Genomic DNA, 14,560 nt, shown 5'->3' with positions numbered 1-14,560 from the left:
ATGAGGGACCACCTATGCCCCTACTATGCAACAGTGACTGTTGAAGGACAAGACATTAAGTTTGAGGTTGATTCTGGGGCTACAGCATCGGTCATCAGTGAGGAGACCTAAGGACATACACAGGTCAGGCCATACCTCATTTGGGGGTGTTACATGTGAACATTTCAGTAGGAAGTAAGAGGGCTGAAGGCAGACTAGACATAGCTAAAGGTAGTGGGCCTAGTCTTTTGGGCCGTGACTGGCTCATAAAATTAAGCTAAATTGGCATGAGATCAAGTATGCAACAACAGAGGACATTCTGCACCGATACAGTGATGTGTTCAGAGACGAACTGGGCACACTAAAGGGAGTCACTGTGAAGCTCCATGTAGATCCTGATGCAGCACCACGTTTTCTTCAAGCCCAGAGTGGTGCCCTATGCAATGAAAAGCAAAGTGGAGGAGGAGTTGGAACGCTTACAGGCTCTGGGCATCATTGAGCCTGTCCAGTTTTCAAGGTGGGCAGCACCTATCGTTCCCGTGTTGAAGCCTGATGGAACCGCAAGGATCTGTGGTGACTATAAAGTTACTGTGAATCAAGTCTCAAAGCTGGAGGAGTACCCGTTGCCACGGGTAGATGACCTGTTCGCAACACTGGCTGGAGGTAAACTGTTCTCAAAGCTTGATATGAGCCACGCTTACCAGCAGCTACTTCTTGATGAGAAATCAAAAGAATTTGTCACAATAAATACACACAAAGGATTATTCAAGTACAATCGCCTAGTGTTTGGAGTAGCGTCCAGTCCCGCTATTTTTCAAAGGACAATGGACACTCTATTGCAAGGGATTCCTCATGTAGCCGCATATTTAGACAACATTTTAATAACGGGGGCTACTGAGGCTAGGCACATTGAAAACCTAGAGCAGGTACTAAAGAGACTCTCAGATGCAGGGCTGCGTCTGAAACGTGGAAAGTGTGTGTTTATGGCACCAAGTGTGACGTATCTGGGACATACAATCACAGCAGAGGGTCTTCGCCCAGTGGAGGACAAAGTGAGGGCTATCAAGGACGCCCCAAGCCCAAAGAACGTCACAGAACTCTGCTCGTTTCTAGGCATGGTGAATTACTATGGGAAGTTCCTGCAGGATCTATCAAAAGTGTTAGCACCTCTGTACAAGCTGCTGCACAATGACACAAAGTGGGGTGCGGAGCAGGAGAAAGCGTTTAAGGAGGTGAAAGAGCTCCTTCATTCAGCAAAACTGTTAGTTCACTATGATCCCGATAAAGACATTGTTCTCTCATGTGGCATTAGCCTTATGGGGTAGGAAGCGGTCCTCTGCATGTTATGGAAGGCGGCTCAGAGAAACCTGTTGGATTAAGCCTCCCGGACGCCTTGGCTGCAGAAAAGGTTATTCACAGTTGGACAAAGAAGGTCTTGCTATTGTTTTTTTTTTTTTTTACAGTAAAAGCGTTTTTTCATCAGTATTTATATGGGCGTGTTTTCAAAATCCACACTGACCATAAACCACTGATGAGTCTGTTCCGTGAAACACGCTGCATTCCGCCCGTAGCGACAGGCAGAATCAACGGTGGGCACTAATCTTGTCAGCCTACCAGTACACAATGAGTATACAGAGCTGGAAAAGACAACGCAAATGCTGATCGTTGAGTTAAGCCTGCCATTGCGGAGGCGGCTGTCTCAACATATGTACCTCAGAGACTGTATCTTTTCATTAGAGAATTGTCAGAGACACCTGTTCAGGCAGCCCAGGTCAAGCAGTGGACAGAGAGGGCCAGTGCTGTCCAAAGTAAAGACTTTACCTGTTGCAGGGCTGGCCCAGTGTGGTTGTCAGTGAGGAACTGAAATATGCCAAACGCATAGACAGAACTCAGCCTGCAGGATGGCTGCCATATTCTGGGGTTCGAGGGTAGTTGTACCTCCCTCAGGACGCTCACACATCGCGGAAGAACTACATGAGACTCATCCAGGAGTGTCGAATGAATAGCCTAGCGAGATCCTACGTCTGGTGGCCAAGAATGGATTTAGACCTGGAGAACAAGGTAAAGGCATACACAATGTCAGTCAAATCAACACATGTCGCCACCAGCCCCTTTGCAGCCATGGGAGGGGCCAGACCACCCCTGGTCAAGGCTACATCTGGACTTTGCTGGTCCGTTCATGGGGCAGATGTTCCTCATAATAGTGGATCGCCTCCAAGTGGATAGGCGCTCACATCATGAGCAACATAACAGCCCCTTAACCATAGACAAGCTCAGACAAGTGTTAGCAATCCACGGGTTGACAGATGCAGTAGTCACAGATAATGGTCCGGCGTTTACCAGTGAGCTGTTTGGTGAGTTTATGGAACAGAATGGCATCCGACACATTCGTACAGCTCCTTTCCACCCAGCCTCGAATGGATTGGCAGAGAGAGCTGTCCAGACAGTGAAGGAGGGTCTAAAAAGGATGAAAGGTGACTCTCTCAGCACCAGACTTTCCGCGTTCCTGTTTAAATATCGCCTTACACGCAAAACCACTACTGCACGCGTGCTCAGCAGAGATGTTGATGGGGCGTAGGCCTAAGTCAAAATGGACCTGCTGCTTCAGACACTAAGGCTACTGTGCTGAGAAAAGCAGGAAAGACAGAAGGAAGGTCCGCGATCAACATGCACGACAGAGACAGCTGAAACCAGGTGACAATGTCTACGTTAAGAATTTCAGCAATAACTCTAATCAGCAATGGCTGCGGGGGTTATCTTGACACAAAGAGGTCCTTTCTCCTACATCGTAGAACTGACTGATGGACGAGTGTTCCAGGAAAAGTCACTTGAAGAAATGTCTGTGCCCCCGGGAGAGGATGGACAATTGATCACAGACATACAGGCCCCTCTTGTGACTCTTGTACCAGATCCACCCAAAACACCTACACCAGCTGTGCCAGCAACAGCACCGGAGATAGTTCGCAGGTCACAGCGTGATCGGAAGCCTCCAGATAGACTGAATGTTTAATTAATCTGAATGTGTTCAGTGGAATGTGCATATGCTAGATTGTAAGAGTGTATGCCAAATAATAGGATTTGTGTTTTGAAGAAGTATAATGAGTTAATGTGTAAGAAAGAAATGACACCACATTAGTTTAAATTTTCCAGTTTATTTGCATTGGGAGAATTTTGGAATTTAGTAGGGGAGGAGTGTTGTATACTTACGAATAGTAATTCAATTTCTTACCACTAGGTGGAGTCTATGCTTTTAGATAGTTAGTTTTGCACTGCCTCCTTGAAAATGTGTTCTAGTGAAGTCTCCTATAAGAAGAACGTGCTGTTCCACTAGCGCTCTAATACTACAGCATTCATGTGATTACATTTCATATAAAAGCTACCACTCCGTACAACATCCTTTGTGGTCCTGGTTATTATACAAGTTACCACAATGTCCATTATCGGCAGCAATGAGGAGGTCATTAAAAACTTTAACTAAGGCTGATTCAGTACTGTGGTGAGCTCTGAAACCTGACTGATATAATTCTTCGATTTTATTCATATGTAAGAGGCACTAATTTGTTTGGACACTAGTGTTAATTTAGGTCCAGACGAGACAAGAGGAAATATGTTAGTCAAGCGACCTTTTTCATGACTAAGACGAAGACGATGGCGAGAGGCGGCAGTAATGTCCTGAAACACTGACTAAGACTATCTTAAGATGCATTATTGTTGACCTAAAAAAATGAGACTAAAATGTTTTGCATGAAATAAAAACTAAGATAAAATCTCCCTTTATGTTCGTCTACAAAATGAGAAGACAGAATATCTAGCTGCTATGTTTCAAAATATTCGAATGAGTTCATACGCTAACAGCTTTCCTGTAGGCTACTCTACGTGCTGCTGCTGCAAACCCTGTGGCTGCAACACGAAAAACTACATGGAACAAGAACACTGGAGATTTCTGCCAGAGTTAGCAAGCTAACTACCTAAGCTTTATGCCACAATGCTACATACCCAGAAGTTGAAGCTTCTCTCATACAAATTAACATCCCCAGAATGTCCATACGAAAATGTTCCATGTAATGTCAACTATTCATCTAATTAGACTGATGATGCAAAGTTTGCTAGCAAGTAAGCTAATATGGAAAGTTAAGCTAGCAAGTTAGCTATGGCTAAGATGGAGAGTCTGTTTGGGGAATGTGTTGTGTTTGGTAGCATATAAGCCATCTAGCTGATTAAAACATTAATAGTTTGGCCCTACTTACAGTGTTTCTCAAACTTTTTCAGTTTCAGGACCACTTAACTAACCCTAGCTAAAAAAAAAAAAAAAAAAAAAAAAAAGATTAGACCTACTTCAACAGTAGCCTATAATTAGTCTACACAATAGGCCTACTCACTGAACCACCTTTGCTTATTGTCTTTGCACTTTGCTTATTGTGTCAGAGGATTCACACTGTATGATTTAAACTGGCATATCTTACATAGACAGTGTTGCAGAACTGTTTGGATTTACATACAAGTTATATTGCAAACAACTCCTCTATATTATATTTTACCACGTCTGCTCATGGACCACTTGGGATAACTTTGCGGACCACCAGTGATCCCCTCGACCACACTTTGAGAAACACTGGTCTGAATCAGAAATAATTTGTTCTAAAAAATAAATAAAATGTGTTGACTAAAACTGACTAAGATACCTTTAGTTTTCTTTTGACTAAAACTAGACTAAAATGACGAGACTTTTAGTCGACTAAAACTTGACTAACAAAAATGATATTTGAATGACTAAATATGACAAAGACTAAAAAGGACATTTCGTCACAAGACTAAGACTAAATTAAAAATAGGTGACAAAATTAACACTATTGGACACTATTTTTTCTAGTATTTTTCGACAGAAAAGGAAGATTAGATATAAGCCTATTGGCCAGCAAAGCATTACATTATCCAAGAAAGGGAGAGCAGATTTCAGAAGATGAGTAGGGATAGGATCTAGTAGACTAGTTGTAGATTTTGATGAGGAAATTGTGGAAGTGAGGTCTAATATGTCGATCAGTGTAAATGAATTCAAAGTTGTTCGTCTCATCTGTGATTCAATTATGTTTTCGCTACCGTTCAGCAATGGAGTACGAATATCTGGTGAGACTGATTGGTTATTAATCTTATCTCTAATTGTTTCAATTTTGTCATTGAAAAAATTTATGAAGTCATTACTGTTTAGGCATATAGGGATAGATTCGGTTACTTCAGTGTGGCTCTTCGTCAGGCGGGAAATTGTGGTAAAGAGAAATTTTGTATTATTTTTGTTTTCTTCGATCAGCAAGGAATAGTAGGTTGGCTATCTTTCCATGCTTGGCGGAAGACTTCCAATTTAGTAGTACGCCATTTTCGCTGCTTGTTTGAGGGTTTTTGTCTGTGTATAAGTATAAGTAAGTATATATACTCTTTTGATCCCGTGAGGGAAATTTGGTCTCTGCATTTATCTCAATCCATGAATTAGTGAAACACACACAGCACACAGTGTACACACAGTGAGGTGAAGCACACACTAATCCCAGCACAGTGAGCTGCCTGCATCAACAGCGGCGCTCGGGGAGCAGTGATGGGTTAGGTGCCTTGCTCAAGGGCACTTCAGCCGTGCCTGCTGGTCGGGGTTCGAACCGGCAACCCTCGGTTACAGGTCCGAAGTGCTAACCAGTAGGCCACGGCTGCCTGTGTGGTGTACCATGGAGCACGCCTTACTTGTTTCCTTACTCTCTTTTTTAGTGGTGCTACTGAATCAAGGGTTGAGCGTAATGAGTTCATTACATTATCAGTTAACAAGTCGACCTCGGTTGGATTAATGATAGGGCCTTCTGATACCACATGGGTCCGGAAGGGGGCAAACGTAAACGAGATTTTTTCTAGAAAGTCTGCATTCGTTTTTTTCAGATAGGCCGCGGCTGTAGTATTCAGCTAAATTGGGTACTGCATATTGTAATGTCATTGTAAAAGTAATTAGATGGTGGTCAGTTAAGGTCGGGTGTTGTGGCAGAACTGTTAACTGCTCTATGCTTATGCCGTATGATAAGACTAGATCAATAGTATGGTTATCTCGTTGTGTGGGTAAATCAACATTTTGACAGAACCCAACATGTTCAATTAGGGATTGAAATGCAATTGTGAGACAATCATTCACATTATCCATATGAATATTGAAATCACCCAATATAAGTATTTTTTTCAGTTTGGATGGTTAAAGTGGAAAGGAAATCAGAAAATTCTTCTAAGAATTCTGTGTAGGGGCCAGGGGGTCTGTATAATGTGACCACAGTTACAGGCTGATTAGTCTTCCAATCTGGGGGTAAAAAATGTAGGACTATAACTTCAAAAGATTTAAACTTGTGTGTAAGCTTGGGAGATGTGAGAAGACTAGATTGATAAATTGTAGCTACTCCCCCTCCCCTGCCAGTGTGGCGTGGTACATGATAATTAAGATGAGAGGGAGGTGTAGACTAATTTAATGGAAGGTATTCGTCTGGTTTAAGCCAGGTTTCAGTAAGGCACATAGCATCTATATGATTGTCTGTAATAATTTCATTAACCAAGGCAGTTTTATTGGACAGTGATCGAATATTGAGTAAAGCAAATGTAAGTTGCGTTTGTGGGGGAATTTGCTTAGCCGAAGAAGTTTTTATCGTAATAAGATTGCTATGAATAATTCCCCTCGTGGGTCGAATAAGAGTTGACAGTCTTGGTACAGACACCCTCTCTATTTGGCTATGTATGCCCTGTATATCCTGTATATCTGGGTGGCTGTTAGGACGGCAGAGATCTGTGTAAGACATTATCTCTGCTTTCTGTATCTCAATCTGACCGACTGAATGGTGTCAAAGGCATTGGAGAAATCAAAGAACAGGATTCTCACCGCACTTTTCCCCTTGTCCAGATGAGATTGCACTCTGTGCAGTAATAGGTATATAATGGCATCCTCCACACCCACCTTCTCCTGGTATGCAAACTGGAGCCGGTTGAGTGAGTGGCAGACCTGGGGTCTGAGTATGTAAAGTAGCTGTGTCGCTCGATGCTCTTCATCATGTGTGATGTTAGAGCCACTGGTCTAAAGTCATTTAGCTCACTAGGGATGTGGCTTCTTTGGAATTGGGATGAAACATGATGTCTTCCACAGTGCATATATTCCCCAATCGGAGGCTCAAGTTGAGGACCTCTATCTGTCTGCATGCTGCAGTGCAGAGGCCCCCCCCCAGTTCCACAGCACAGGCTTTGAGCAGTCTAGACCTGCATGTTTTCCCTGACAACATTTGGCTGGCATCGGGGAATGTTCTGTTTATTTAATCTATTCATAGTTCTGAGTGGTTGTAGTGCATAATGTGGATATAGTTGACATGGCACCGGAATCTGAACTGAACGGATCTGGACCGTATCTGCAGCAGAACAGAGCCTGACACATGCTTTTCTGTGGTCTTGTCAGTGTGTGTCTGTGGTACTCATGGGGAGAGTAATTATTTCAACGCTCAGGAGTTGCAATCTCTGAGTCATCCTAGCTTTTAATTACACCCTTGTCTGTTTCCATTGTTCTTTGGGTGAAGGTGATATTGAGTGCCCACATCACGTGACCGCATGCAGGCACAGAGACATGAAAGGCTCAGAGAGTGGGATGAGCAAGGCCCCATCAGAAATGATGTAAGCTCCACTCTGCCGGTAATAAGAGTGCAGGCCGATGGTTCAGACCATGTTGTAATGTCTTAATGTAGCTCTGATTTCACGTTGGAGAGATGAATTTGCCTGACGACTTTCAGCTCTTTGAACAGTCTGAGAGGGCCATGAATTCATTTATGTCTTTGTGTATTTAATTTGTTGTAAGAAACATCCACCAGAAAAATAGTAAAATCTGGTTTGAATAAATATGTAGCAAAAAAAGGGAGAAATAATCACTGACTATAAATAGCATATTGCAATACGCAGTTGGGCCACAAGAGGGATTGAAATGAACAAAAACAGCAGTTGACAGCAGCAAACAATCTTGCCCCAAAACAAAGGCTTCAGTGAAATAAGGATCCATTACACAAGAGTATTAAAATCAAGTGCTTTCCCCTGTCTAGTTATTAATATGCTAATGTATTCAGAGTTTGCATTTTTTTACTGCCTGGTGACAAGTCATTGGTATACATTTTTAATATGACTTACTTCCAGTTTTACTGCACAAGTTGTTTGTGGGTGTAAGAGGTGTTATGGGCTTGCAGAAATTGATAGCCAGTTTGTGCCAAAAATGTGGTGCCTTCGGTGTGAAGTGGAGCTTAGCTGCCTGCACTGAATTCAATTATGAGTTCAAAATGATATAAAAGATTCTAATGATTAAAATATTAAATGAGCGGTCTTCACATAATTTTACAGAACCACGGAAGCACACTTATAAAGATGTCAACTTGGCTGAATTCTGCAAGAAGAGGCTGTCTGCAGAGTATTGCGCAACCGATAGCACAATTTGAGATTGTCAGTGTATCTTACATCTCTTCACTTTTGCATTAATACTGTAGGTCACTTACAGAGGTTCACCTGACATCACCACAGCCATGATTTTTAAAGTGTAATCTCTCTCAGTAAGTTCTGCTCATAATCAGTCTTGTGATTGTCAGCTGTTCTTGTTCAGGCATGCTATTAATTCCTCCCAAACACATAGGCAATTACATTCTTGACCCACTTTAATACTGCTATCTCTACAGGTTTCATCACATGTACAGTATTCATCTCTAAACAGAAACATTAAATTTCATATTATGGGGAAATCACCTACATTTCCCTTCAGATCAATAATCTCTGTCTGTCTGTCTGTCTGTCTGTCTATTTAGCTATCATTTGTAGATGCAATGATATGCCTATTTATGACTTATTTGGTAACTCTTGTATCGACATAAGAGTGACATGACAGTGTCATGAACACATGACACTGTCATGACACTGTTATGACACATGAACCCTAACCCTAATCCAAACCCTAACCTTAACCCTAACCTTAACTTGTTATGACAAAAACCGAATGTCACTTAATAACAGAAGCGTTATGCCATAAACGTTTATGACTTGTTTATGACACGTTCATGACAGTGTCATGTAACTCTTATGTCGATACTGTCAAGTAACCGTTTCTTCAGTTAACCAGCAGCACACAGTCCAGTTTTACGACTGAATCTGGTACTGACTCCCTCTGATTGACCCATCACAGAATCAGATACTATTTCTGGATAGTCTTAGGCTTTCATATGCATTACTCACGCCAAAACCTGAAAGAGTTCAAATAAACAGCATTCCGTATGTTTGCTGTTGGCCACTCCAACTGCCTGGCTTTGGGCCAAAAGAGGTTGGCTTCAAGTGCACATTAATATTTTTATAAAGAATAAATAATTAAGGTGACTTAATCTTCAATTGAAAAATAACATTATTATTTTATGAGACCACTTTTGCAAGATCTTGAGGCTCTCTTAAAAGAGACACACAAACCACACACACACACACACACACACACACACACTAGCCTTTATCACCGGGGAGTGCTCTGATGGTAGCCACCTTCCCTTCACCATCCCTTTCACTGGCCTGCAGAAGGAGATCATCCAGTGTTGTGATGAAACTTTAATGGGCTCCGATGAAAGTTTAATGAAATGCTTGTCTTATGTCTCCATAGGCTCCACCGGTCTGCTGGCAGACATCCCACAGAGTTCTGTTACTAAGTTCTTGGTCAAAAGTTATTCATTAAAAACATCAGAATTGTTGCCAGTTCTGATATTAACATGATATCCCCATTATTTTAGCTGTATATTTTATTTCACGAAACTTGGTAACGATTAAAATTGGTATTCTTGAGACAATTCTTGAACATTTTTTCCAGTGGTTAAACTTATAAAATACTACAACAAAAAGCATCATGAACAGACCTTGGAATATTGTCCTGGAGGCAAAAATGTTCAAAAAGAGAAAATAAATGAAGACATGATTCAACATTGCATTACAAGGCGAGGTAAAACCTCAGATAGCCCAACAGCAAGTGGGCAACACTAAGGCTCAATCAGATACAGAACTTTTCCTCTGAGTGGTCGCTGTTGAACTTTTGAGCTCCTATCACAAATGCCTGTGGGCATGACTCAGTGAGTTACATTCAACTAATTAACTCTGCATGCACTGGATTTGCAGTTATTGAAGTATGATAGTCTTACTGGCATAAAACACAATGAATACAGTGTGGAAAGTGTCCACAAATACTGTACACAACTATGACTGGACTCCAAGCTCCGGTATGTTTACATTTTATGTTGGCAAATGCAGCAACATACCATGATTATAGCAATGGCAAAAGCAAGTCATTATTTACTATTCATGCGTTTAGCTGATGTTCTTATTCAGAGCAACTACAGAGACCAATTACAGGGACGATCTCCCTGGAGCAACTTCGGGATCAAGTGCCTCACTCAGGGGCACAATGGTGGCAACAAGGAATTGAACTCCCAACTGTCTGGCTTTCACTTCAAAGGCCAGTTCAAGTCGCCTGGAGGATCACTGGACAAGGAATAGTTTTTTTTGTCGTTTTTTTGTCAGTTTGCTTGTTTTTAATAACCCATTTCCTGAGTGATCTGGACATTGTGTGGTGTACATTTGGTATTGTAGGGCAGTGCTGCTTTATGATGATGTCCCCATGAACCCTCCCGCATACACAGGGACAGTCTGATGGAGTGACTGCCATTCCCAGGGTCTGGAGGAGGGGTAATAAATTTACACAGGGGTGGGGGAGAGGAAAGTCCGACAAGGGAAGAGAATATCATTATTCCAATCAGCCTTCCTGCTGGTGCAGGCTGCTGTCCCTGGAGCTAATCATTTGCTGTTGGTATTCCACAGGCATTCATGGGGCGGCTCTGGAAATAAATTGTGTAGCAATGATTCAGTTACACTTCCTCACGGTGGTGGTAATGCTGTGTCGAGGGGCTCAAGATGAATGGGAGAATGAGATTAGTATATGTGTGTGTGTGTGTGTGTGTGTGTGTGTGTGTGTGTGTGCGTGTGTGTGTGTGTGTGTGTCTATGTCTATGCATGTCTGCGCGTGTGTGTGTGCGTGTGCGTGAAAATCAAAATTCTGTAATCCCGTCCACTTCAAATACCCAGAAGGATATCTGTTGCATCATCTTCAAACTTGCTGTCAGATTTCAGCACATTCCTGATGGAGACAGTTCAGTGAGCTCATGAGACAGTTCATGCTTGCTTTCAAACTCTGTGTCAGATTTTAGACATGCTGATGGAGATGGCTCAGACAGCTCTGTATTTGAGCTGCATACTTCAAAGCAACTATAACAAAGAGTTACCATAACAAACCAACCATTCTATGACCTGACCAAACTTTGCATAGAAATGTGTGATACTTCTATTTAATAATATAATTATTATAATAACATATAATAATAAGATGTCAAAAATAGTAAATGAAAAAATCGGCATCAATCACATGTATTGCTGTTTTAATTCCACCACAATATTTATACTCCTGGAGGTAATCACATTTAACTGATTGAGTTCGGCCATATTTCCCCTGGTGAACAGTCAATCTTGTCACCAGTCACAATGGCGCCATTTCGTAACGCTGTGTGTCTGTGCACACGCGCAGGTCGGTGGCCCTGAACACTCAATATTAGCACGTCCAGCCCTCGTGATGGATGGGCCGGTGATGCCCAATTAATTTCACTGTTTAAAATTGTGTGTAATTCGCAGTCCCTTTCCCCTCTGCTTCACGCTCAGCCGCTGCATGTAGACGCACTTACTTACAGCTACAGCTGAGGGGTCAGTTCTGATGCAGCCTCCCATGTCAATGGATCTGTCATTGTTGGATCAAAGTCCTGTCCCGGGGGGTATTTCAAGTACGTGGTTTAGTGACAAACCTGGATAAGTTAACTCAGAGTAAGGGGTAAACCTCCTAATAGAAGAGCTGCATGGCTTCATTCTCCTTACAAAACAATGTCATAGGGCTGTTGTTTTAGGAGGTTTACCCCTTACTCTGAGTAAACTTACCCAGGTTTGTCACTAAACAACGTACTTGGAATACCCCCCAGGTCAACAAAAGATGACCAGTTTGAGATTCTTGTGCTTTGGTGCTCTATTTCATTTGGAGTTAGATTTAATGTTGACCTCTTCATGTGGTGTTAAATTTAATGTTGGCATCTCTGTCTTCAACCAATTCCTGACAAAATGTAAAAGGTCATTAACACTGTTGAGCACAAAGGTGATGGTAAGTTAGGCAAAATGTGCTTTAAACATGGGCCACAAAGTATCTCAATGTTTTAGCCAAGGCTGTTAAAGTATAAAAGCTGATGCCTGTGCGCCATGGTACCATAGAAACACTTTAGAAACAAAAAAGGAAAGAGAGGCAATTGTTACTGAAAACGAGAGAGCTGAGATCCTTCAGGCCATCGACTAAAACCCTGACATACATAGATTAAAATGCTGTCAGTAAAACCCTGCAATCTTTCTTTATTACTGACACCTGTGTAGATTATGCTGAAGAATGTCACCATGCCAGCAAACTGAAGGGCCATAGATTGAGCAATTATAACAGCATGAGCTTGTCGAGAGAAATTGAATTGAGCCATTACGACGACCCCGAAATGCCAAATTCCATTTAGCATTTAAAGAGCTTAATTGATTGTACCTTGATTGCTCAAAAAAATGAAATTCAAAGCAAACAAAAATTATTATCTACCATTATCTTTGACAAGAGGCTATACACTCATTCAGAGATGACAGACTTTTTCTTCTTTTTTGTGTCTGAAATGTTCTGTGGTGCTTGTGGACTGCATGTCTATAATTACTGGTGCACAGCAGCATGCACCCCCCCCCCCCCCCATGTTGTTCACATGGCAGGAACAAAAGCCATTTGTCTTTGTTGTCACAATTTACTTTGCCTTTCCATGGCTCTGTCTTTATTTTCCAGAGCTGATTGCATCTTGATTGCATTTGCATCCAGAAGGCTGTCCTCTGAAGACTGCCTTTGACACCATTTTCCCTCTCCTGAGTTCTGGGAAAATGATTTTTTTTGTGCATAATATGAAACACCACATTTTGCCACCTCAGCCACTGACCTTGACTGTGATCCTTTACTCACACAGATAAAGTGCTTTACAGATGACCTCTAAATGTTACTGTACATGATTCATAATGCCATGCTTGCTCTTCCGAGGAGGAATATATAACTGCTTCTCTTCACATTTTCCTGTAATTTCACTTACTCTCATCATGCCCTGGATTCCTTTCCCTCTCTCTCTCTGCATTCTATCTTCTCTCACTGCCACTCACTCTCTTCCTCACCTGTTCGCTATCGTGTGTTCCCTCTGTCGCATTGCTGAGATGTTCTTTCCTGCCTGTGCCTCTCTCCCGTGCCTTCAAATGCAAATTTCATCATCATAGAGTTTCATTATGCTGTCCGGATATTTCCAACTCTCATTATTCATCGTGTCCATTCTCCCTCCCTTCTCTCCTTTTCCTTTCCCCCCTCTCCTCCATCTCTCCACCTCTCCTCCATCTCTTTCCTTTCCCCCCTCTCCTCCATCTCTCCACCTCTCCTCCATCTCTTTCCTTTCCCCCCTCTCCTCCATCTCTCCACCTCTCCTCCATCTCTTTCCTTTCCCCCCTCTCCTCCATCTCTCCACCTCTCCTCCATCTCTCCACCTCTCCTCCATCTCTTTCCTTTCCCCCCTCTCCTCCATCTCTCCACCTCTCCTCCATCTCTTCTGGAGGATCTTCCCTTTCAGTCCATATCTTTTCGCTGGCTTCACCAGCAGGCTTCAAGGCCCTCGGGCCCCGTACTGATTTCCACTCACTCCTCTCATTAGCGGTGCTGATATTCGTCCAGTCGCATTTCGCCGGAGCCCCCTTTTCTTAAAGCTTCTTTTCTTGTCCACTGCCTTTGATCTCGGGGCTATGTGCAAACTCTCTCACCCCTAATTCACAGATCAAAATTTAAATAAATTCCTTTTCAACGACCACAGCGCTCTTCCCACTAGGTGAAAAATGTGACCTTCTTTCAGTGTCCTGCTTTCTGAGGCATGCAAGACTCTTTATCTATGGGGTCTGTACTCTGTGGGCCTCTCTCATCGATTCTGTACCATTTTGTCACTGCATTTTCCAACTCCGGAAACTTTTCAAATGATTTTGGGTCAAAAGGGAACAGTCTTTGGGATAAGAGATAGGAAATTAGGTTTGGGAAAACTTGACATTTACAACTTCAGACATCCATCCTTCAAAGATGAAATATGTATAGTGTGTGCAGTTGTATGTGAAACTATGGCAACAGTGGTGGAGGGAGTTTAAAAGCGAAGCCCTTTAAACATGATACCTCTAAACAGTACTCTTTGTTCCATGATCATGGATCAATAACTTATTTACCATTTAATCTCTAAAACCAGTGCCGTGAAGGTGTATGCCACATGGTCCATGAGCTCCAGAATCTAGCACGCACGTCCAAGTGGTGTGCCACTAAATCTTTCCCCTTACTGAAGTCCTTTTGAAGAAACCGGGCACTCGAGTGTACCAACATTAACCTGCATGTCAGTACATCGGGGGG

At 42.4% G+C, this 14,560-nt stretch overlaps 1 pseudogene; it reads left to right on the top strand.

Moving 5' to 3' along the window:
• On the top strand, window positions 1-2,557 carry LOC125304177 (annotated as a pseudogene).
• Window positions 2,558-14,560: the final 12,003 nt, after the last annotated feature.

Source organism: Alosa alosa, chromosome 12 (genome assembly GCF_017589495.1).
Source record: "Alosa alosa isolate M-15738 ecotype Scorff River chromosome 12, AALO_Geno_1.1, whole genome shotgun sequence".
In the NCBI taxonomy this organism is placed as follows: Eukaryota; Metazoa; Chordata; class Actinopteri; order Clupeiformes; family Clupeidae; genus Alosa; species Alosa alosa.
Note: the sequence above shows the minus strand (reverse complement) of the source record. Positions and strands in the feature narration are given on the sequence as shown.